General features: G+C 29.9%; 1 protein-coding gene across 1 annotated transcript in view; it reads right to left on the bottom strand.

The window, feature by feature from the left end:
• The window catches only part of LOC142225068 (uncharacterized), a 153,518-nt gene extending 130,060 nt beyond the window's left edge, over positions 1 to 23,458 (bottom strand). The window contains exons 1-2 of the mRNA XM_075294843.1: positions 23,288 to 23,458; positions 22,758 to 23,039 (exon numbers count right to left, since the gene is read on the bottom strand). The gene's annotated coding sequence lies outside the window, so the exon portion shown is untranslated. The remainder of the gene's footprint in view (positions 1 to 22,757; positions 23,040 to 23,287) is intronic.
• Positions 23,459 to 25,531: the final 2,073 nt, after the last annotated feature.

Here is a 25,531-nt window from a genome sequence, read left to right as displayed (position 1 = left end):
ATATTCTCGTGGACAAAGAATTTCGAAATCTTGTTCGCATATACGCATTATCAAAAGTAAACTTCAACCGTAATATCCAAAATTTTCTTAAATGGGGCTATTTGTCGTGAGTCACGAGATTTTCGTTAAAAGTTTTTCGTTAGAAATTTTCCTTGTCCTTTACGTGATGTGACAAACTTATTTTTGTCACAGAATTTTAGATCAAAAATATTAAAGGTTTGGGCATGACCAAAGCGCTTTTAATACTTAAGAAGTTAAGCTACTGTAATATTTTTACCCATATTATCAAAAGTAATCGAAAACGTTTTTATGCTTTCCAAAAACATCCTCAGGGGCTTGTTTTGTAAAATATTAATCTACCGAAGAAAAGTCAATGAACTATGTATTTCAAATATTTGGGTGAAATTTAATATTTTTCGTATAGCAGAGACCATCATGAATGTGCGAAAAGTTAACCTTAAAAATGTTGTTTTGCCATCTTCTGTTAGCATACTTAAAAATTTGGCATAAGTAAATATTGTCAGTATAAAACACACCTTAATTTTTCAAATTCTCTTACTTCATTTTTATTTCACAAAGGTTAATGGTGCACGTTTTGCCCACAGACATAGAGAATCTAATTGATTTTACTTAATTTAGATTTATTTATTAGAAATCCAGTTAATGATAAATAAACGAATGTAAATGATTTTGAATTAAGAAAATGTTAAAACAAAAACAGTAAAAAACAAAACTAGAAAAACAACTTTTCAAAAAATATGACTGTATTTGAATTCAATAATAATATTTCTTTGAAGCATGTTTGTATTTTAAGTCTAATGGTTGTGAAGTTATTTATATAGCCTACATATAAATTTCAATAAGAGATCAAGTGAACTTTTCGAATCATAAATGTGAAAGGTTTGCATTGTAAGTCTTTAATTGAAATTAACATATGAAATCAAGTTGAAAATGAACGAATGAGTTTTAAAAATGTCAATACTGGGTTTGTGTCTTAAGTCTTTTGATTTCTTTAAAAAAAAAAATTAAATTAGTTCAAACATTAGTCATAATATACTCCATGTATTTTGAAACTATTGTATTCACATATTCAAAAGCTTTGCATGGGAGTTTTAAAGAAACCTTATAGAAAAAGTAACATTTTATCTTCACCACATGTTTTAAATTTACTTTAACCTGAAAAGCTAAACTATAGGCATTCTACTTTTCCATAGCATCAGGTAGTCGAAAAAAGTCATCTTAAAACGAAGTAAGGAAAAGAAACGAAAATATCCATCATTCACTTATATGACCCGTATAATTCAACTATATAAACATATTTCAAATTGAAAACGAAAACCTTTATGCCAACGTCAAAAAAATACCACAAGAAACATTTGCCAACCCAATTGAACTGAACATCTATATTCACAAACACCACGAAATATCGCCCTCTTCATAGTGGTGAGATCACAACAGTGATCTCCAAACGAGCGAGCAACCAGTCTTAGGTGCTGTGGCTATTTGTGTTTGTGTTGATTTTGTTTTTTTTTTCTCCCAGCTTCAATCTTAAAAAGACCGGCTTGTTCAGCATGACATCATTTCATATGAAATTCAGAAAAAAATACATTTTTCGTTTGGCAAATTCATACTCTGCATGGTATTGCCTTTTTCTTAGTTTGTGCAAAATATATTTTGACCGTTTAAATATCATGTAGTGTGGTGCTTGTGATGACGTTGAAACGCCAATGTGACAACAAAACCTTTTTATAGTTTTTTTTTAAGTCTGCATTACGATCTTTTGGCCAATCACCAAAAAACCAACACAAATTGCCAATAAAAAAAAAAAACAAAGAAATAATAAGCCACATTTATGTGGCCGAAACTGGTCCTTTTATACTTTCGCTTTTTTTCTTGGACTGAACAAATGTCCATTAAGAATTGCCAAATTTTGTGGTCTTTTGTTTTTGTTGTCAAGGTTTTCGTTTTCGTTACTTTGGAGCATACAAATACTCGGAAAAGGTTAAAGAATTTTCGTTTTGAAATGAATCCGCAAAAAACATCATGGAACCACAGAAAAAGGATGCTGCCTATCAATTTCAAGAAAATTTTAATGCTATGATGCAACGTTTTTATTCTTTTTAGAAGGGTATGTTAAGTGAGAGATGAATAAAATTCGTAGAAGTGAGAGGTATCATGGTCAATGTCATCCACGGTGAGATTTATAAACTGGGCCATCATTATGATCCTTTGTTTGAAGGTTATATGGGAGATTCATTAAGAAAACCACAAAAATGGCTTGGGTATATAATTTTTCATGAATAGTAATAACGAATTTCTTGCTAAGCAAAAGAAAAAACGGAAATGCTCCTGTTTTTGGAGAATTCATAATAAGTGATTTCTTTATAAATATTTAAATGAATAACATAAAACGGATATATATTTACTAACATCATCAATTTGAATTGTGAGATGTTAGTTCGCATTAAAACTCTATAAATTATTCAAATTTTAACTTCAGACTTGAATTGAACATATTCAATTAATTAAGAGAACAGACAATGATAAAGAGAACCTTAAAAAAATAATATCGAAGGCACCTGTTTGTAACTAAAATTACATTCTGACCCCAAATAAAGCGTTTAAAGGTGAGTACTATGTTCGGTTTTTTCACCAAAACACTAAATTAAAAGTACAAAAATATTTATGAAGACTATTATAGTTTTATCGAGTCTTATCAAATAATGGCCGGAAAAGATCCAATGAATTGATTGGTTATCATTTTAAGAAAAGTAAAGCTGGATTTCAGCTTGAAAACTGAACATAGTACTCAGCTTAACGAATCATCACAAAGCTAATTTTATAAAAAAAAGCATTTGTGATTGGCCAGATAGAAAATAATTTAAAAAATTTACTAATCCTCTATACTAAAGGAGTTCAATTAATTTAACTTTTTTTGGCCTTCATTCGTACAAGAAGTGTTATAGTTTAGTGAGGGAGTTTGAAGAATGGTTTGAAGTTATTCGACATCCCAAACTTCTGGCGGTGGATGATCTATGAAGATCATCCTATACAGAGAGATTATGGAATGTAACGATTTTGGAAGATGTTCCCTCCTTTGTATTCAAGCGAAATTACTCTGAAAGCAAGAGAGTAATTAAGAATGGAGATGGGTTAACTGTTCAAACCTTTAGATTAGGTTAGACTATATATATCCCGATTCTCTTTAAAGTAGGACAGAGTTTGAAGGTCTCACAAAACAATCTACATTCATATATATGGGTCTGCAGTCCAATCTCAAACCTATAGATTAAGTTAGACTATATATATATCCTGATTCTGTTTAAAGTAGGGCAGAGTTTGAAGGTCTCACAAAACAATCTACATTCATATATATGGGTCTACAGTCCAATCTCCTTTCCAAAAATCTAGTTGACGTGGTTTTCATAGCAATACTATCCGTCTGAAAAATTTAATATTTTATATGCAGACATCATCATATCTTCCAAAAATTACCATTGTGCCACAAACGTTCCATTATTGACCATTCAATTCAAGTGATTCTTGTGGCAATATATCGGGTCATGAATTTGGGTTATGTTCTCCAAGAAATTGTGCCATTGAAGCTTAAATTCTATGGTATTAATTTGACTTTAAATTAACTAATAATTTTATATATTTATTTTGAAATTTTACTACCCCCTTTCGCGTCATTTGTTCATCAACAAAAATCATCTTTATTTTAATACATATTTGCCCCAATCAACTTAACACATGGTTGATCATAAAACTTTACGAAATTTCTTAATAGTAGGCAGTTTTTATTTGCATACCACGCATTCGACAATTGTGAAATTTGTACACACAATATAGCTGAATGATTCGGAATAAATAGTGTAGGAAGTTATGGAAATCCCTTGCATAAATTAGCCAGACATAGTCATCTTCCAACTAATGTCATGTGGGGTTGTGTTAATATGATGCAAATCAATGATGATCACCATTTCTTTTAATCAACACTTAAATGCCAAATAAAGGTCTTATGGTCAATGAAATTTATCGTATTGTCACAGTATGTCTAAATAGAGTCTAACTTGAAACCATATAACCAAAAAACTAGAGCAGAAATTATTTTTGCATGTGCTGTTTTACTTTAGACTATTGAATTAACAAAACAAGGTTGAATTTAAATTTTATTTGAATGCGTCTTTGTATTTGGAAAGTTAATAAATTATTTGATAACATCAATTTTGCTGGTTGTTTTGTTTAATTGCTGAGTTTTTTTCTTTCTTTACTTGACTTGATATACAACCCACACAAAACATTTCTCATGAAATTTCGTTTTTAAGGCCATCAAGTGAAAGTTTGTTAAATTCTGAAGTTTAAAATACAAGAAAATAAGTGCTGTCATGTTGAAATGATAAACGAATAAGTGTGCAATGAAACATCTGTCATAGCAAACAAAGGGTGTTTCTGGCTAAGTATGGAGAAACGAGATTTAGTATTCTCTCCAAGGTATAATCTTTTAACATTTTGAAGCTAATCAAATATATGCGTCTTGAAATTTTAGTTGCTTATTTAGTTTTATTCCTTAAGTCTTTTGATTTATTTGTACATGATTTGTGTTTGTTTCATTAGTCTTTCATTTCTCTATGAAAATTTTGTGATATTGCGTACTTTGGCATAAATGAATACCATGAGGATATATAATCCATTAAATTTTTTTGGATAAATGTGATACTTTAAAGAACAATTGCTTATGCATAAGTAAAATTTTAAAAATTTTAGTGTTGTGTATATGCGCCAAAGTTAACAAAATTTAATGTATACCATACAACAAGGATAATATTTTGGGTATTCCCTCAAATTATAACTTTTAACTCTGTCATCAATTCAAAGTTAGATTTTATTTCCTATGCTTCCACACAGAAAAAAATTTCCGTGGTTAAACTAGCGCTAAATTTAACTTATTTTTATTGGAAAAAAATTATTTGCTTGTAGTTAAATTTTATTATTTTTATCGAAATTTTCTACAGCTTAATGAAATCTTACTTTTTTTAAGTATGTCTCAAAAATTTTATGAACTAAACGTGAGTATAAATTTCAATGATCGTACATATAACTTCAATATGAACTAAAACAAATGAAAATTTTCGTACGATTCCCAAAAATAGTAAGAATGAACTACTGTATGGTTAAAATGGTCGTGACTTGGGGCCAATGATTTTCATCTTTACTTTTAGTTTTTCATTCTTCCTAGGTTAGGTTAGGTGGCAGCCCGATGTCTCAGGCTCACTTAGACTATTCAGTCCATTGTGATACCACATTGGTGAACTTCTCCTTCATATATAACAGTTCACTTTTTTTCGGTGCATTTAGTGACACTATAACAATCGGCAACTGTGACGGGAAAATGTACCAACAAATTTTGAAAGTATTTTCTATCACTTTTATTAGAGGAGCCATTTTGTAGAACATCAAGACGAAATATCTTCTTATAAAGAAGAAAACTAAATTGCTATTATGCTTAAAATTGGCAAAGGCATTTGGTGAAAATTTGTCTAGAAGATATCTTGTATTTGCACATTTGAGAGGTCCTTATTGGTTACTCTAACTTGATTCAAAACAGACGCATAGTAAAGATACTCTAAAAATCCTTTAATTTAGTAACTTGACGTGGTACAGCTTCTAAATAGTGAGATTCGGATACCGTATCAGTACACGAATATTTTTGCCGTGTTGGGTATTCTAAGAAGTGCCGCCAAATTCAAAAACTGTTGGCAGGGTAATGTACATTAAAGAATGCCCTTTCTCAATGAATTGATTATTATTTTACGCTGTGTTAGCAACAACTTTAAATATTCTGAATTGATCAGAGAAAGAAAGAAAAGTATAAATTAAAAAAAAAGTTTATAAGTTTTTTAATCTATATGTCTGATTATAAGTCTGATAATGGCTTATCGGCAATAATTATTTTTAAATGCGATGAAGACATTTAACACCCACCTGCATACCAAATTTATTTCAAAATCATTTGATTAGATTCTCTATCAGCAGTTGTACTCATGTCTTAAAACACATATCTAAATATAAAATATTCGAGTGATGTTAGCTTTAACTTCCAATTTGCCAATAACCATGATGAGTAAGCAACGAGACCAAAAACCATCAAGTTTGTGTAACACCTAAAGAAGTGTTGATAAGTAGGCGTTTACGACAAATTCAATGTTAAGTTGTTGTTGTTTTTTTTTTTTTAATTTAAAGCAATGTGCCTTTTATTTGGCTCCTTCTTCTAAGAAAATTTCCACGAAAACGTGTTGCCTTTTATGGCAGGTTGTCAGAAAGACCATTTGTTTTAGTGTTCTCAGCAATAGCGACTCTGTAGTGCAATAAAATTAAAAGGCCTTGAAAGATCAATGAATCATATTTGCCAAAGTGCGGAGGAAGTAAGCTAGAAAGTTCTTAAAATATCATAGATCTTTAGGTAAATTGTTCTTATTTAATAGAGAATATGTTCGACTGATACCAAAAGACATGAAATGGGAGTGAATGCTTGTTGTGTCTTAAGTCTTTTGTTTGGTATTTTATTTGCAAAGCGTTAAAGAGGCGAAACATATTACAATCAAATGTTTTATTCTTTATAATTTTTTAAATTAAGCATTTATATTTTCTAAAAGTAAAAAAGCTGTTGGTAATGAATTCAAGTTGAGAGGATAAAATCACTTTCAAAACTATACTAGCCAGCTTTACTTCTTTATAGACAATCTCAATCAAATCAAAATTTTAAATTAACAAAATATAAATATTATTTTCCAATATACAACTAAAGCTTCATTGTTGGTTTACCTTCTTCTTATATTGACGAATATAATGAAAAGAATGGAGATTTGCTTACCTAAAAATAGAAAATAAGAAAATAATTTATTAACTCTAGATGGATTAAAAACCAAATAATTTTCAAACTTGATATATTAATGTATGCAATGACATGTACATTGGTAAAGAAAAATATTTCGAGTTTTAAGGATGAAAACCTGAATCCCTCTGAATTATGTAAAGTAGTTCCTATTCAGAATAACTCATTGGTTTGCTGTATGTCTCTCACGTTTTTGTGATCCGCAGACAGGGCACCCATTGCATATCTTTAACATTTAGTGCTCTCTTCTATCACGCATCGTCAATCGGAACCTAACATAGCAGAAAGATGAGACTCATCAAAAACAAATGTAGTTCTAGTTTAAAGCTTTTAGACCAATTTTTCCAGTTTCCATCATATGAGAAGAGTCACATTACTCAGGACCCACAAGATTTATGTCAGATTGGCGTGGTTTACCTCTTAAAAGGAAGTAGTGATTCATTGGTCATCATTGTTGTTTCACAATTTTTCTGGAATCTGGGGACTTTTATGCTTCGACACTTAGTTAAAATTTTGAACATTCATAGTTTAAGAAAATTGACTTTATGATAGTAAATTACTCTTACGATACTATTATAAACGGAATTTCATGAGAATCGGAAAATTTTTGGGACCGCCATAGTCCAATCAAAAAGTAAAGGAACGGTCGGACATTCAGTGCTAGATAGACTTAGTAGTTAATTCTGAAGTGATCAGTATATCGAATGTCGGGTCTAGTTGCAATACATAAACTCGTGTGGAGTAAAAAATACTCCAAATGTATTCATAACCAGCTGTAGTTTTCATATGAAACGATATATATCCGTTTCAAATTAAAATTATGGAACCATACAGTTTAAATCCAGCTTTAGAGAATAATTTCTACCGAATCCATCTGAAATGATATAACTGAAGTTAATTTGTCAATATATGAAATGGTATAAAAAGATTCATAATCCTCTCTGGATCCTTTAAACGTCCATAGCAAAATCGTCATTAAGAGAGTTTCTTATATGTTATCCTTAGAACGGAATGCTCAAGATTCGACATTGCCAAGCTTATGGCCTGGTAGTTTATTGCAAAGTTACTCTTCTATTGTTTTTTTTTTATTCTTTAAACCAAATCACTTGCCTTTAACTACATTTCAATACGATTTTTATATAACTATGTCAGCTGCAATTCATTAGAGTAATTTAGTTTGTTTCTTAATTTTCAACGAGGGTTAAATGTCAACAACCATTCACCTAAGCACTTTTAACATAGCCCAGATTTGAAATCATCTAAAATTGTTAACTTAATTTTTGTTGTTGTGTAAAAATAACATAAGTGCTCTTAAATTTAGTAGATCTCATTAAATTTGTATATTTCCGTGGTAAAACAAAAAAGATTATTATTTATACTTAATTTTTTCGTAATTTTGGAAAACTACAAAATAAGCGATATTATTTATACAATACGAGTTTTCTACTTTTAAGAGACTGGTGTGTTTCTTTTAATTTTGCAATAAAATTCCATGGCAATTATGACTAACATTCATCATAATTATTTGGCGGGTGGTTTTCATAATCACAATGTTTTTGTATAATAACTCACACTAAGGAATCCAATATCGTTGTATTTTAATATACAACCAACGAAATATGAGTTGAATGGAATGGGAATGTGAATGCAATAAGCAAAGTAAACAATATCAAAAAACGAACGAAGAAGAAGTGGAGATGATGGAAAAACAACTTCACCATCAAAAGAAAAATTACCTTAATAGACCGAAGTGAAAGTTTTGCACCTTTGGCTAACAGCAATTTTGGAAAAAAAATCAAAACAAAAACCGAAACTCTTTAGGAGATATGCAAAAAACCAAAAACAACGGCAAAATTAAAATTAAAATAGCGGCAAAACAATTTATTAACTGCTTTATTTACAATAGCAATATTTCCCCATTTTAGAAGAGCTTTGAAATGAGATATAATACTCGAGCCACCCAACGATGTCTAAAGAAAAAGTTAGCTTTTATTTTGGAGATGGCACATAGTAAAATTTATATTTCCTGGCAATTTTGTGTGTTTTGTGTTTTTGTGTGTTCAATACCTGTCTTTACCATACACGATCAAAAATCATTTTTCCAGTAGTTAAAAAAAAAATTATATCAAACTTCTGGCAATAGTATAAATTTTGTGACTCTTAGAACGTAGAAAATTCTGAAAAAAAATATAAATGTCGTATGTGGTGTAAGGTGGCGACCATGCTCGGAAAATCATGTATAGGGACTTAAAACTATAGTCAGTTGGGACTTCTTGTATTGCTAACTAAGTCATTTTACTAAGTCAACATAATCCATATTGCAGACTCGACTTATGGGATCCACATCAACGTCGGACATACTACCCATACGAGATCATGCATCATTAATATATTTAAATGTTTCCGGATATCCTGATGACTGGGAAATAGTGCCGGATAATAAAAAAATTAATCGATGCAATTAAAAGAATAATTTCTGTTACGATAAAAAAAATTAATTGAGTTAATTTAAATCAACTTTGATAGAGATTAAAATTGACTAATTGACTTTTAATGACAAAATTGAAAATTCGTTTTTGGATTGAAAGAGGAGTGTGCTAAACATATCTGTAAATTTAATAAAGCTTATTTGTAGACTACAATTCAAGGTGTCAAATGTGAACTTTTTAGTAATCGCAAGATTATGAGTTTTATTTCAGCATTAAAAATTAGCACTTAGTATTTTGGTGCTAAAATCTCATCTCAAAGAGGCAGTTGTACGTAAGACTAAAACCAAAAAAAGACAATTAAAATAAATGCAAATATTTTCATACAAACAAAAACTAAACTGTTTTTCTGACATTTGCTCTTTCTTCACCTCAAAGCTTTGAACTACAAATGCCAAACACATTCGCCAGAAAGAGGCTAAGTGAATAGTTGCACATCGTCTTATGCTACTGCTGACATCGCACACTCTATTTTCTTTGTAATTTATTGTTAAGTGTTTTTTTGCTGTGTGTGTTTTGTATTGTGCTTTTGCCTTAAATCATTTATCTAAGACCAAAGTGTGTCATGAGTTCACCGCTGATGATGTGGTAGCGGCAGAAAAGTTTTTTTTCCTATTTCAAGTTTTTTTAACTCCTCCCTCAATGACTGATGTTTATTTCGTTCCAACCTAGCCTGGGGACTACCATTTTAAAGTCCTCTCTCTACGAAAAAAAAAAAAAAACAACAACAACAACAACAACAACTGGGTCCACCAACCACTACATTAATGCGGTCATCAACAAAATTGTTCTCTACAGATATTAAGAACTTGATGGTTTTTTATCCAAGACTAATTGGGAGAAAGAATAAGAAAAAAAGCACAATTTATAAACCATAAATGTCTAAAGGCTGTGTGACGTGAATCAGGTGAATTAAAGAAAATTAAGAGAACTATTCTTTATTGTTTGCAAGCAAAGATTTGTTATTCAAATACAATTTGTAAGTTTAGCTTATGGCGGTTTAATTCTACACAAGAATGCCATAGATAAATTAAGGAAGTTTGTATCTTGAGTCTTTTGTTTGACTATGCTTTTTTTATATGTTTATTGCGGGACTTATGTCAATATGGATTATGGTTGAGAAATATGAATAGAACAAAAACCAAGATGATCTTGAGAATATATTAAAAGAATATTCTAAAGCATTTCGTATTTTAAGTTGTTATATGTCAATGTGCATTAGTCTAAGTCACTGGCGGTGTATATGTTTTTATATTACATTTAGACAGAACATATATGACAGATATGTTATTTAGCACATTAAACAAATATGATAAAGCAATATCTTCTGCCAGCTTTTAAGGTGATTTAGCCACAACCAGGGCTGTGGAGTCGGAGCCGGAGTCGGAGTCTTGGAGTCGGAGTCTTGGAGTCTGAGTCTGAAGATTTTGCTGGAGTCGGATTCGGAGCCGGAGTCGTATAAATTTCGCTCGACTCCGATTCCGGCGAAAGAAAATTATAAAAACACTTCATATCTTTGTAACTAAAGAAATATTTCGACAAATTAGATTCGATTGGGGGTTTTAATCGAACAACGAAAAACGAAGTACTGGATTTCAGGCCATTCAAAGTGTATTTATTTGGGTGAAATTCCACGGTGATATAAAAAGTAGGTTTTACTACAATATGAGCTGAATTGATCAATTGTATAGTCCATTTTTAACGTAGTAAACTATAGATTTTTAACCCTAAGTATGCTCTTGATAAGGGTACAATTCTAGGCAATATAGCAGTAGAACCTAACGGTCTGAATTTTTTGCAGGCATGTCGAGTATCAGAAAATTGTCATACCGGACAATTTTGTGATATAGCACCTACATATAAACCCATCTCCGATATTTTTCCCAGTCTAACATTTTCATAAGATTTGTCAGAAATTTTGAGTTAAATGCGGAAATTTCCCGTCGGTCCAGATTTTGTATATGGAGATAATTACTTGAGAAATCTCCATATACACCCGATGTCATTTGAAGCTGCAATTTTAAATTAAATCTCTGCCAACGTACCATCTGAGGCGGTCTCTTGGGAGAAAGTTTGTTTCATCAAAGCCACTCGAAATTCTTTACATTAAATTAATGGCCTGTAATGTCCATAACCTTTATAACATCGATTACATTTTACTTCTATAGTAACTGTCGGTAATATTCTGACTGTAATATTCGTAACTGTCCAGCTATTCCTGTCATCTCTTGTACGGTAGTGGTTATTTAAAATTCCGCCCGTCCTAATTTATGGCAGTTTATGTTTGTTTTATATATCCGACACATTAAATTTTTTATCATCTAAACTTTCTATCTGATTAGCCCGACATTTTGATTTTTTGTGTATTTTTCTTTTTTATATAGATTTATTTTTTTATAAAATGTCTATATAGACCAATACCAGGATTTTACTTCTTAAACTTCTGGAAGCCCAATTATTTTTTGAAATTTTGTGTTTTTATAAATTCATATTCTGAAGATTGTTGTTATCTACCCATATTTTTATGTGGTCTCTATATAGTCTTGTGTCGTATTTTAATTTATTGGCCTGAAATTAAAATGTAAAGTTTTTTACAACCCTAAAATGCTGAGATTTGTCGTCGAGTTGTATCAAAAATTAAAATTAGAGTTTTTTTTTGACATATAAACACATATGGCAAAATAGAATACTTATATCGGTCTATTTTTGGAACACTACACCTTAAAATTACAATTGGAATACTGTTAAAATGAGATTTAGGTTCACCACCTGGAGCCGACTCCGGAGTTGGAGTCGAGGTTAATAAGAAATGCTGGAGTCGGAGCCGAAGTCGAGCAAAATTGATTCGACTCCACAGCCCTAGCCACAACTGAGGGTAATATGGCGAAATGTATGGAATTGGACAATACATATAATAATATGGACCCTACTCCGCGTATAAACTTGGTGCTATAAATGTATTCTATGTGTGAAATTGTAAGAAAATAGACTATAAATCCGGAATAATGTGGTAAAATTTGTAACAATCGAATGTTGGCTTCTACATCTAAATATCCGAATTTTTTTTTAATTGTAACTTGTATGGATTTTCCGCAATGTAATTGGGTATACTAAACAAAATGTTTACTAAATCATATAGATTTTAAATTGGTAACGAAGATATTTCTAAGAATGTAGTCATAAAAAAGTTACTTATCAGTAAAACAAAATACAAAGAAAACAATTTTTAGAATTTCTAATATTAGAACTAGGAATACGGAAGTCGAAAAACGTCTTCTACTGGAAATAAAACAAAAAACGTATTAAATATTTTTATTTGGACTCCTACTAGCAGTAGGAAGGAAAATGTAAGTTAAGTTTTACAAATTTAACTAAACTGTCTTATAGACGGAGGTGTCTCCAAAATAAGTAAATATTTTTTGACAATTTCAAGAAATTTTATTTGACGTATGTATCTTATTTCTTTTTTTTTTGTTAAATAACATTTCGTAGTTTGGTGGAAAAATTGGAGTTCAGAATTGCAAAAATGCTTTTAGTGCTAGACGAAGTTGAAGATGCGGGCATTCATGGTACATTTTAAATACTATTTATGCTTAATTTTTAAGAAAATTCCTCCTTTATTAGTTCCTATAACTATGGTACACACAAAGATAATTTAAGTCAAAGAAACTTTCTCGTATCGGATAAATTATAACTGAAATATAATAATAAAGACTTAAGTTGGCTTTAGAAGTAAATGTAGCCGATTAGTTTATATAATGAGTAAAGAAATATTATGGGTAAATACTTTGGTAAAAGCTAGCCGGTTCTAAAGATGTTGTTCTTACAGCAATGATGGTGCTATTGATTCCGAGCCAAAGAAGCGGAGAATTCAAGTAGGAATATGTTACATTTAAGCCGCAATTCTCTTTTAAATTTGAGTTTTGCGTAGTTGATATTAGGAAACAATTTTGTAGTTATTAATTTTTTTTTTCATTTTTTCTACATGTGTCAAAGTACTTTAACAGCGTGTTAAGGACAACTTAAATTTAAAAAAAATCAGTCTGCTTCAAGAAAAATTTATGATATATCTCAAGAGAAGAATGTATTTAAAACAAAATGTCAACAAGTTTAAAACCGAATGCATTATTTTTTAAGAATTTTTCTGAAAAGTTTAGTGACTTTTAGACAAAGAAAAAATTGATTTGTTCACAACTGTTTCCATTTTTACACTGTCTTTTGGTATTGATTTCGAGCCAAAAAAGCGGATAATATAAGTATGGATAAAATATAATTCTCTTTTAAATTTGAGTTTCGCGTACTTGATATAAGGACAAATTGTGCTATAAAAATTTCTTTGAAAACGATAAATGTTTCAAGTATAAATCGTCTTTAGAATAAAGTTTTGGAAACCATCTCCTATTCTTGAAGTCTTATTTGCTTTGTAGTCAAGAAACAAATTTAAAGACAATTTCAATAATTTTGAAGATATTTTCAGAATTATTAAGGCCAAGTTGACCTTAGTCAAACAAATTTTACTTTCATTTAAAAATACCCAATTTTAAGTCTAATCTCTTAATTATAAAGGCAAATCGACTACTATGAAAAGTTTATCGACTTTTGGACAAGGAACTTTTATATCAGAGAAATGTGTCTTCCATGCTAAGCAAATAACGTATTCTTCTTTTAAATTCAAGAAATCTTTGGCACCACGACAATATTATTTTCAGTGTATGAATAAGTGGAAGTGTGGTTAATAAATTAGGGAAGGTATTCCATATACTGATTAAGAAGAGGTGGTTGACAGCTATAATTAAAAATTTTCAGTTCTATCTTGCTAAATATCAGATGGACAGACTTCTCTTGCTAGGTTAGGTTAAATTATAGCGGTGGCCTAATACTTAAACCTTGCTTGAAGAAGTCTTAATCTATTCAGATCTACCATTGAAGAACATTTTCAATCAAATTGAAGTCAAACATTAGGCATTTCGAACTTATTGTTTATGTCCATTGCAGTTAGTGCAGCAGTTGCGTCTATCCTTACAGTATATAATATATTAAATAGAGTTCTGCACAGATAATTCAGATCTGGTACAGAAAAAAAAACAATCAAGTATTACCTGAACACGGTTGACAAGGGTCCTATAAGAATGGAATTTGAAACTTGCCAGAGGTTTTATTTCCAAAGGTTTTCATCCAAAAAATGTATTTCCCATAGGGCACCAAAGAAGAAGATTTGAATCGTGGTAGCTCTGCTTTTGTTCTTGCCATAGGCTTTAATCCCCGAAAGGAATTTTGCCACCCCTCCAGGCAATGGCCTTCATTCTATTGCAAAAAGTAATTTAAATAATTTTAAACTTTCCATGCTATTAGTGTAACTGATTGATGGTTATTGTAGTTTTGTTTGATGGAGAAAATACAAAGATTTTTTGTATTTTTACATTGCTGACATTACATCATCAGACTATCACTACAGTCCAAGTGGCAAGGTAATGAGCTGTGCTTCGATTTTTTTTTTGTGATTCTCCTACTCATCTTGAATTTGTAATTTTGTGTTCGGTATTATCTATATATGACGTTATTGTAGAGCTAGAGTTATATCTATTTTTATTTTCTCATAACATTGAGCTATACTTAACTGACGACAAAACAAAATAAAAAATAAAAAAAAAACAAGAAGAATCGCTTCATGAAAGTCAGATGTGTTTAATTTTCACATGGCAATAGCAAAGAAAACATGTGTTTGCTGAGAGGTTATTGTCTTCGTTGTAATGTTTGTTGGGATAATGGGTAATGGGTCACTGACAGTTTCATTGGTGTGAGTTTCAATTGAAAAATTTCTATTGGCAAATGCATTCAGTAATTGAATGTTATCAGCATGAGATAATAGCAATACGATTAATTTAAATCTTCTATAGGTTTATAAAATATTGCTTAGTTAGTATTCGTTTTGAATTAATTTAAAATAACAACAATGGTTTAGTAGAAAATACAAAAAGCTTAAAATTTTGTTATCAGAGATTTTAATAAACCGATTAATGAAATATATATTTCCATATATTTTAATAGATTTTATGATGCCATTGCCAGTTTGGAGCTAAAGGGTTTTTTTGTATGCATTATAAAATCAATTAATATTAATTATTTGTTACTGCAGTTGCAAAATAAAGTCTCTAGTAATGTGGACTTTGTTTGATTTGTTTATCTAAAAATAAAACAATTTCTGATGTAATTAAAAAAATATTTTAAACGAACAGCAAATACAAAACAATATTTTATCTAGTATTTTTCAAAATTTAGTTAAAACTTTACCTGTCTTGCTACAACTAGAATTTTTAAAGAAATGTTATTTAATTTTGAAGCAATATACTTGGTAAGCCATTTTTTATAGATTTTCCATGGTCTTTTTATCTTTATCGGTTTAAAACATATTATTTTATATATTCTAAACAATTTTTTTTATTGCTGTAGCAATTTTAAAATGTGCAATTCAGTTGGATAATATTTGCAATCACGTTCATGTTTATAGATCATTATTTTTTGACATTGGCCGAAACAAAAAACTGTGACAATGATATCAATCTATCCCATTGAATTTAAGTAAAGTAGACATACACAAAATGTTATTTCTTTTTACTACAATTTTGAATTAATTATGATGAGTTTTAATATTTTATGACAGCTCTCTTGGATATTATTCTAATTAGTTGTTTTGGATGTTTTAACATTTGCAACAATAAATTGGATTATTTGTGCTAAATGAAAGCCAACGATGATATTATAGACATGTTATAATGAATAGTTTTTTTAGGAGAAGCATATTATACATATATGGAATAATAGTAAGAATCAGCTGAAATCAGGCAGATCTGACAACGTTTAAGATATCCTAAACGAACCACACTAAAAGTTTTCATACCACCAAAATAAGTTTAATTTAAAAAGAAGACTATATAATATTAGTTCTCCACACGCAGAGAAGGAATATGATCACCTCAAACATGTTTCAAGAGCAAAATGTTATTTTTGTATGGTGACCATGTAACATGTTTGTCACTAAAATATTATTTTCTGGTCAAATATAACCTGCTTGCCGAAATCAGATACATGATTTCCGAGAAAATAACATGGTTGCGAAAACCATGGTCACCACCCAAAAATAACATTTTGCTCTTAAAACATGTTCGAGGTGAACATATTCCTTCTCGGGGGCAAACTGAGTATTATTAAACTATTGTTGCCACATAAAACGTGGAATGGATAGTTGAACTTGTGAGAGTTTGAAGAATTTAAATCAGAACCCACAATGTTGAAGATTACAAAGTATATATAATCATATTACTCAAACTAAAGTGATTAATTTAAATCGATACGATATAGCGTTGATCCTTAAGCCTATTAAAATATGATATTTAAAAAATTTTGGTTGGTGGTTTGCATTAGCAATAAATGCATTATTCAAAAATTAACTTGGATCCAAACATGTTGATCCGACCCAAAGACAAAAATTCTTTGAAATAAAAATATGTCGAGAAAGGAACTACATTTTAAGTCAATGTACCATCTAATTGATATTAGGATACATCTCATTTATTGCGTTTTGCTTCACTCAAAACCCAAGTTATAACAGATACTTCTAAAGAGAATTTTTATTCTTAATTTCAAAAATTTGTAAAATATTTTAAGCTTTTTTAGCTATAAAATAAGATAATAAAGGGTGATTCTTTTGAGGTTAGGATTTTCATGCATTAGTATTTGACAGATCACGTGGGATTTCAGACATGGTGTCAAAGAGAAAGATGCTCAGTATGCTTTGACATTTCATCATGAATAGACTTACGATCTGCCACAACGTCGAATTTTCAGTGAATGGGCCCTAGAAAAGTTGGCAGAAAATCCGCTTTTTTATCGACAAATTTTGTTCAGCGATGAGGCTCATTTCTGGTTGAATGGCTACGTAAATAAGCAAAATTGCCGCATTTGGAGTGAAGAGCAACCAGAAGCCGTTCAAGAACTGCCCATGCATCCCGAAAAATGCACTGTTTGGTGTGGTTTGTACGCTGGTGGAATCATTGGACCGTATTTTTTCAAAGATGCTGTTGGACGCAACGTTACGGTGAATGGCGATCGCTATCGTTCGATGCTAACAAACTTTTTGTTGCCAAAAATGGAAGAACTGAACTTGGTTGACATGTGGTTTCAACAAGATGGCGCTACATGCCACACAGCTCGCGATTCTATGGCCATTTTGAGGGAAAACTTCGGAGAACAATTCATCTCAAAAAATGGACCGGTAAGTTGGCCACCAAGATCATGCGATTTGACGCCTTTAGACTATTTTTTGTGGGGCTACGTCAAGTCTAAAGTCTACAGAAATAAGCCAGCAACTATTCCAGCTTTGGAAGACAACATTTCCGAAGAAATTCGGGCTATTCCGGCCGAAATGCTCGAAAAAGTTGCCCAAAATTGGACTTTCCGAATGGACCACCTAAGACGCAGCCGCGGTCAACATTTAAATGAAATTATCTTCAAAAAGTAAATGTCATGGACCAATCTAACGTTTCAAATAAAGAACCGATGAGATTTTGCAAATTTTAGGCGTTTTTTTTTTTTTTAAGTTATCAAGCTCTTAACAAATCACCCTTTATATTTAAATAAGAAATGTGTTCCTTCAAATTCAGGAAAATTTGACTGTTATAATTTGGAGTTTTAAACTAACGTCTACCTGTTCATTAATTCATATTTTAATATATATCAGAAATAAAAAAGGAAAATCCAATACGTACAATCCGACTTCTATAGAATTTTATAAACCTACATTGCTTCCTAAAAATATATTTATATGACAGAAGCAGAGTCTTTGTCTCGAACTCAATACCAAAGTCCTTAAGTAAAGGTCAAAATATGTTATGTCAACGATATATATTTTGGCTAGATAATAATTAGGAATATATTTTGGCTAGATAATAATTAGATTATTCTTTTTCATTAAAAAATACAGCCATTTATTAAATTCTATAATTGATATAAGATGATTTTAAATATTTAGCTTAAATGAGAAATATAAGTAGATGATTTGGAAAATACCGTAATTGTGGTTAAACTACTCATACACTGAAAAAAATATTGTCCTGATGCCAAAGATTTCATGTCTTTAAAATACGAATGCAAATTTTGCTTAGCATAGAAGACGCATTTCTCTAATATAAAGTTTTTTTTTTCTTGTCCAAAAATCGATAAACTTTTCAATGAAGTCGTATTGAAGTGATTTTACTTAAAAATGGGTATCATAACATGAAAGAAAAAATGTTTGGGCTAAGGCCAACTTGCCTTTACTAATTCAGAAAAATTCTTTAAAATTAATGAAATTGTCTTTAAATTTGTTGTCTTTTTGCATCTTGACTACAAAGCAAAAAATCGTTCAAAAATAGGCATGTTTTTCAACACTTTATTTTAAATATGTTTTTTTTCTTGAAACATAGCATAATTTCTACTAGAAGTCGAACCTGAATTTGGAAAATAAAGATAGCATATGAAGAAAAAAATCAAAAAAAAACGAAAAATCAAAATTTGCTTCCTACACTGAAAAAAATATTTACGTCATATTAAAGATTACGCAACCTAAATTTTAGAATGGACAATTTACACAATATTATGGAAATTACACAATATTAAAGAAATTGTCCTTAAATTAATTGAAATATTGGAACTTTAGATTTAAGATAAAAACGCTTCAAATATAGGCTAAGACTTATTTTGAGGATTTAGCGTCTTTGGTTATAGTTTTTTTGGAATTAAGAAAACATTTTTTACCTTGAAGTATCCGTTATTTTAAAGAAGCCCCATCTTTGGCTCCGAATCAATACCAAAATCAAGGTCAAAGTCTTTGAATCCAAGTAAACTTTTTTTGAGAGTAGTTAATCGCACTTTTTCCCAGTTAGTTAAAATTTCAAGAATTTTATGAAAACCTCATAACAATTTTTACTTGGAACTTTTTGACAGTTCATGCGACTACTGAAAATTAGTTAACACTTTTTTTAATGTTGGTTACTCTGATATAGTTTGAAATTATAATGGTTTGGTCAGTTTTCCATCACTTACACGTATTACAAAATGTTTTCATGCACTGAAAAAAAGCATGCCCGGTTCCAAAGATTTTGTGTTTACTTTAAAAAATTTGGTATTGATTCCGAGCCAAAGAATCGGAGAATACAAGTAAGGATACTTTTAAGACACAATTCTCTTTTAAATTTGGGTTTTGTGTATTTGCTTCCAGGAAGCAAATTTTAATTTTTCGCTTTCTCATCTTTTTTTCTTCATATGCTATCAAAGTCCTTTAAACACGAGTTAACGACAACTTTATTTTCCAAATTAAGACTCGACTTCCAGTAGAAATTATGCTATGTTTCAAGTAAAAAACTTCTTTAAAATAGAGTTTTGAAAAACATGTCCTATATTTGAACGATTTTTTGCTTTGTAGTCAAGATACAAAAGGACAACTAATTTAAAGACAATTTCATTAAATTTAAAGAATATTTCTGAATTATTAAAGTCAAGTTGATCTTACCCCAAAACATTTTTTCTTTCATGTTATGATACCCATTTTTAATTCAAATTATCGACTTTTGGAAAAGGAAAAAAACTTTATATTAGAGAAATGCGTCTTCTATGCTAAGCAAAATTTGCATTCGTATTTTAAAGACACGAAATCTTTGACCTCACGACAATATTTTTTTCAGTGTACCAGTCAGTTCAATTTTATAAAAATTAATGACTGTTTTTCGTAAATGGTAGTCAAAACGACCATGATTTGCCCTCTAAGACAGTTTTACCGTCAGTAAATTCAATTTTTTCTCTGATGCACGGAATTTCTACTAATTTTAAAGAAACTTTATACTTTTGGGTAAAATCAATAATTCGGTGTAAGTATTGAATATGCTTCGGTTTTTGTATCGTGACTACGAAGTTAAAAAGCGTTCAAAAATAGTACATGTCTTCAATACATTATTTTAAGTACTCTTTCTACATAAAAAATGATAATTTATACTTAAAAGTGAGTTTGAATTTGGAGTTGTATGTTGCGGTTAGCACATCTATGAAGGACTTCGATATTATATGACGAAAACAAGCAGAAAAAATAATAAAATCTAAAAAAAAAATCTCAATTTAAAGAGAATTGAGTCTTAATGTACCCTTCTTTGCATAGCATTGCTTAAATTGGGAAGCCGTTACTTTTGAATCCTTAAAATAATGTTGCTCTCATATAATTTTGAATTTCATGAGTAAAGCAAAGTTTTATTTATAAAAAAATAGATTCGTGCACACAAAACGCATTTCATGTATACAAGGATTTTATACTTGATCAAAAGTCGGTAAACTTTTCACTGAAGGCATTTTGTCCTCGAAGTTAAGCTATTCCACCCTTAAGTGTGATTGATTATATAAAAGAAAATTCTAAGAAACTGATGTCTACTTGGCTTTAATGCCATAAATCTTCTATTGTAAATTATATTTTGTAAATTATAAATATTATTCATATTTGAATTGCGTATTCTAAATTTTGGTTAAAACATTTTTCGAAGGACTTTTATACAACATTTTGAAAAAATAATGAAAAGGGAGTAATAAAGTAAAATTAGTTTCCCAGAGTCACATACCAAAAATCTTAATTTAAAAGTGATTTGTGTATTAAATATAGTTTGTAGGAAATTTCCACATTTCTTTCGTAGGATAATTCCACATTCTTAGAATCAATTAAAGTTAACACAAGTTCTTTGGAATTGGGTACATTTTTTCAGTTTTAATCTCTTGCAGAATCGTATCGAAAATATTAAAATTTTTCATATCCCAATTCAAAGTTTGTCCTGCATAATTTTGATTCGTAAATGAAGGAAACCATTGTATAGAAACATATTTTAAAAAATATCTGTTAAGTTCACATATTTTTGTAATTTCACTGAAAAAAATATTGTTGTGAGTACAAATATTTTTTGTAATTCAAATAGGAGACCGAGTTGTGCTGTACATATCTCTGATTCAAAATTTTTCCTCTTAACTAAAAGTCGATCAACTTTTCAATGAATCCCTTTTGTCCTTAGAGTTAGAAGATTCGACTTAAAAATGGGTATAATTTATTATTTTATATATTATTTTAATCTCTTGCAGAATCGTATCGAAAATATTAAAATTTTTCATATCCCAATTCAAATTTTGTGCTGCATAATTTTGATTCGTAAATGAAGGAAACCATTGCATTATATAGAAACATCTTTTAAAAAAGATCTGTTAAGTTCACATATTTTTGTAACTTCACTGAAAAAAATATTGTTGTGAGTACAAATATTTTTTGTAATTCAAATAGGAGCGCGAGTTGTGCTGTACATATCTCTGATTCAAAATTTTTCTTCTTAACTAAAAGTCGATCAACTTTTCAATGAATTCCTTTTGTCCTTAGAGTTAGAAGATTCGACTTAAAAATGGGTATAATTTATTATTTTATATATTATTTTACTGGAGTCATTGGAACTGAGGTCACTTTTTCGTTAAAAATTGGAAATACATTTTCAATATTACAGGAATCACCATTTAATTCGATGATTGACTATAAAGCCAAAACGTTTTCAGAAATAACAGATGTCTTAAACATGCTTTTTACTTCGAACATTGCATAATTTGCACTTAAAGTCGAATTTGGTTTTGGAATTTTAATTTGTGGTTAACACGAAGGATAATAATATTTCTTTTTTTTTGGTAAATGAACAAAATGACGGATATTTAAGAAATTACATTTTTTGTATTAAAAGTTTATCTTTTAACGGAAATTTAAATATATATTTTGTGTCTTTTCTTTCCATTATTTTCGGTTTACATTGGAATAATATCTTAACTAACCAGTCTTATTTTATTTAAAAAAGTTTTTGGTTTGTAAAAAGTAAAATCCTTTTTCTGGTTTTAAACAACTTCGAAATATAAAACGAAATAATTAAAAATTTACAAAAAATATTTGTGGTCACAAAGTCATAATTATGAGTAACATTGTAAAAATTATTTTTTTTCTGGTATTGATTAAATAAAACGAATCTAATTCGTAAATATTTTTTCGTAGCCATATCCTACTAAATATTTAGCAAATAGATTTAATTTATCACTTAATTTATATTTTATTTTCTTGGTAGTATCCTCTCGAAATTTTAACTAATGGCGATTAAAAATCGCGTTTAGTTACATTACATACACTTCGATTTTTCTAATGTTTTCTGGAATGTGTTACTGTTTTTTTTTCTCATATCACATTTTTAAAAATTTTTTCACCACCAAATGAATTTTCTTTATCCTAGTTTTTTTTTTTAATTTAGTAATAAAGTATAATTTTAACAAATTTATTATAAAATGCTCACCATTTTCTTTTAACAAAAATAATCCAAAATTAGTACATGCTTTTGCCAGCTTGTTCAGCCTTGAGACACACACTCAGGAGGAAAATCCACAGAATTTTCTGTTTGCACAATTTTCTGGTTACAGAGTGTTTTTCCTTTTCTTTTGGCTGTTTTCGTTATTTTTTTCCTCTGCCACAAACAAACACTTATTGCCAGATATTTTTTTTTCTTTCTTGATTTTTCTTTGAATTTGCTGTTATGTTATAGGCCACTTAAAATTTTTTTTGATGTTAATATTTTCAACTAAAATCAAATAAAAAAAAATTATTTAAAAAATATTTATTTTTATCGTTGTTTAGGGAAAATCCACAGCTTTAGGTTTCTTTGCATTGGTAAGTGAGAGAAGCGAACCAAAGCAAACTTTCACTTGGAGTTTTTTTTTTTAACTTCACACTTAATAAATATTTTCAACTCCTCTTTCTTGTTTTTTATTTTGTTATAGCTGTCGAAATTCTTTAAAAAATCTATTGCATAGGATATGACTTTTTTACATTTGAAATTCGCTTTAAACTTCACGCACACACACACGGAGAAGTTAAAGACTCTATTATATTAGTTGTTGTTGTTTTTTTATTCATCTAAGTAAATGGTGTTTGATCTTAAGACACTAGTGAGTTAAATTGAAAAGAAAATCTTCAAAGATTTTGCTTTCCAGAAAATCCAACCGTACCGCACGAGCGCTAAAAACAAACTGAACGTTAGTAAATCAAGTTGAATGGAATTAGCCATTTGGCTGTTGGCTGACTTCGAACCTTTAACAGACCATACCAGCATGTACGAATGTATATTCAACAGGTGAGTTATAGAGCCATATATACAAAGTAGTGGTAATGTTAAGTTAACAGAAATAGGTTGCAACTGTTAAATTCAAGTTGGATTCAAGCCTTTCTCTGGTTCCATGAAGATCATAATGAAATTATTGTGAGTATTTCTAGAGGTTTGATGTTGTCTATTGGAGCGCCCACACATAGGTGCTCATTTGGTTTAAACCAATTTTGGTAAGTTGCTTTAACTCTCATTGTACGCTCTCCTAACACTAAATTTTTCTAATTCCGTCTTGCTCTCTTTCTCTCTAGTTTTGTTGTTATTATCTGCACGATTGTGGTAGCTAGATATTTTTGAGAAAATATTCCTTGATTTTGGCAGATGTTAAGAAGTTGTTAGAAATTAACGCCTAACCGCATTTGACTTTTTCAACCGTTTTATGCTCGGCTCACTGTGTCTTTTGAAAATATTGTTGTTTTACTCTTTTTCTCTCTCTTCTCTAATTTGTGATCTATTGTAACAGGTTATACGAATATGTACGGCTGTGCGTGTGTATGTGTTTGCCTTTGAAATCTATCCATTAAATCAAGTTTATTGACGCAATTTAAGGCTTACGCTATTCGCGTTGCGTTTTTTGTTTTCTTCCAATGCGGCGAATGTTTATGGACCTGTGTTTACTTAGTATTGATGCGGTAAAATACAACAGTTCGTTATAATCGAGGTATTTTACGCCCACAAATCCACCACCCACTTACTTTGGTATGGTATTACTGATTGTTTTTTTTTTTTTTGATTGTTGAAAAAGGCCGATGTTTCCATAGAATTACTGTCAAGATTGGTGTTTGGCAAGGTGTTGTTAGTGTCTTTGCTGAAGAGTCATTCACCACGAACAACCACACTTTCGCTCAAAAAAGATGACACGGTCGAAAGACAAATTTTATAATTTGTAGTTCCCTTCCTCTCCCACTAGTAATACCATCGGTACATTAAACAGTGCGTGTGTTTGTTTTGTTTTTTAAGCGAGGGCGTTCATGGATGGTTGTAACTGCATTATGCGTGAATTTCGAAATTCATTGTAAATTAAGTGCTCTCTCAATTTGTAGTCTTCATCAATGAATTTGATAGTGTAAAAACAAAAGACTTAAGCAACAAACTTTAGAAGAGAGGCAGACTATTGACACGAAGTTAATATTAATTGGCAAATGGGAATTTTTTTGTTCGCTAACTCTTGTGTATCGCGTGGATGGAGCTATTCTATGGAAAATAGTGATTTAATAAACACAATTAATTATCGCTATTATTAGATTTATGTCATTGAAAACTTTGTTTAAAATGCCTACAACTAAGAAAAAGACTACAATCAATCATTCTTTAACTAAGAAAACGTTTTTTTATTATTAATGTTAATTTTTGAGAGCTTAACGTTTGAAATAAGAATCGCTTTAGAAATTGTTTTGTGTGAAAATATCCATACACAAATTAAACATATTTCCAAAACTTATGTAGGTGGTCACGTGGCAAAAAACAACCTAAGTTGTATTTTAAAATTATGTATTCGATAGCTACAAAATTTATTACTAACTCATTTTCAAACATATTTTCCGCAATTTAAAAAGTCATGTACATACGGGTTTTGTATTCTAACAAGTTTGGAGAGAACTATATATTGTGTGAAGTTAAAGATAATTTGTTGAATTCCCAAATCTCAATTACAGGGCAATTCAAATTGCTTCAAATATTCAAATTAGAAAAAGAAATTAAAAGAAATTAAACAAAAACACACTTGTTCACGTAAAACTTGTAATGGTGGAATGTTAATTCAAATCAATTCAAAGCTGTTTAAAAATTTAAAATGAGGTATCAATTGAACATTTTCCTATGTTACTATAAATTCATTACTTTACTCCGGATCAAAATTTTAGACAAAGAAATTCCTCTTTCTTATAAATTATTATGTTTAAGAATAAATA

Source organism: Haematobia irritans, chromosome 2 (genome assembly GCF_050003625.1).
Source record: "Haematobia irritans isolate KBUSLIRL chromosome 2, ASM5000362v1, whole genome shotgun sequence".
Taxonomy (NCBI): Eukaryota; Metazoa; Arthropoda; class Insecta; order Diptera; family Muscidae; genus Haematobia; species Haematobia irritans.
The sequence above is the reverse complement of the archived record's forward strand: the minus strand, read 5'-3'. Positions and strand labels throughout refer to the sequence as shown.